Source organism: Arachis ipaensis, chromosome B03 (genome assembly GCF_000816755.2).
Source record: "Arachis ipaensis cultivar K30076 chromosome B03, Araip1.1, whole genome shotgun sequence".
In the NCBI taxonomy this organism is placed as follows: Eukaryota; Viridiplantae; Streptophyta; class Magnoliopsida; order Fabales; family Fabaceae; genus Arachis; species Arachis ipaensis.
Genome location: NC_029787.2, coordinates 86,529,172 through 86,530,323, shown reverse-complemented (window position 1 = coordinate 86,530,323; position 1,152 = coordinate 86,529,172). Strand labels below are relative to the sequence as shown.

The 1,152-nt window shown below is 40.4% G+C and overlaps 1 long non-coding RNA gene across 1 annotated transcript; it reads right to left on the bottom strand.

Annotated features, from left to right (window-relative positions):
• Positions 440 to 893, bottom strand: LOC110269744. The gene is made up of 2 exons (XR_002358508.1): positions 688 to 893; positions 440 to 615 (listed from the first exon to the last, which is right to left on the bottom strand). It is a non-coding gene; the product is annotated as an uncharacterized LOC110269744 (long non-coding RNA).

The window sequence follows — 1,152 nt, the reverse complement described above, 5'->3', positions numbered from 1 at the left end:
CCACCCAGTCACCGCACTCACCGCACTCACCGCACTCACCGGACTCACCACCCAGTTGTCAACTCCAGACTCCAGGAGGCCCTCAACGCACTCACCGCCGTCGCACTCACACCCTCAACTCCAGCCTTCAGCACAGTCACGCCCTCACCGCCGTCGCACTCACGCCCTCACCGCCGTCACACTCACGCCCTCAGCCACTTCGCATGTCACCTCCGTCGAGCTCTGCCTCTGAGAAAGCAGTAGAGAAGCGTTGAAGCGTTGAAGCGTTGTCCTTCAAGCTCTGAGAGAAAGCAACAGATTTCCTCATTTCCAGGTAATTTTTAATTAGGTTATCAACATGATTTTGTGATGCAATCCGATTCTGATGAAACTGTGCTCTGATGAACTGAAGTCTGAGTCTCTACTCTCTAAAAACTGAAACTGTTATGAGTTCATTTTGTGATTTCATTGATTCTGATGAACTGAACTGATGAATTGAACTCTGGGTCTCTACTCTCTGAAACTGTTTTGAATTTATTTTTTGATTTCATTGATTCTGATGAACTGTGCTCTGATGAACTGAACTCTGAGTAAACTGTTATGAATCTATTTTTTTATTTCATTGATTCTGATGAACTGTGCTCTGATGAACTAAACTTTGAGTAAACTGTTATAAATTTATTTTTTGATTTCATTATTTCTGATGACCTGTGCTCTGATGAACTGAACTCTGAGTCTCTACTCTCTGAAATTGTTATGAAATAATTTTGGGATTTCATTGATTCTGATGAACTGAACTCTGATGAACTGAATTCTGATTTTGTGAACAAAGAATTTTATTGAACCTGAGATGTTGTACTTGTTTGTATACTCTGATTTTGGATTTTGGATGTTGTTTGTTCATTTATTGTGAAATTGAGAGTTGAGATTATTGGGTTGGATTGCTGGTAATATTTAGGTATGGAAGAAAGTATCAACCAAGACCTACCTAGGAATAATAATGCTGAAAATAATTCTGCTTCGAATGAACGTTCTCTTCCTCCCGCGAGTAACGAAAATCAATCACAAACTTGTAGTGTTAGGGGGAAAAGTGATCCTGCTTGGAGATACATTGCTTTACAGAATATAAATGGAAAACCGCATTACCAATGCTTATTTTGTCTGAGTACTTGG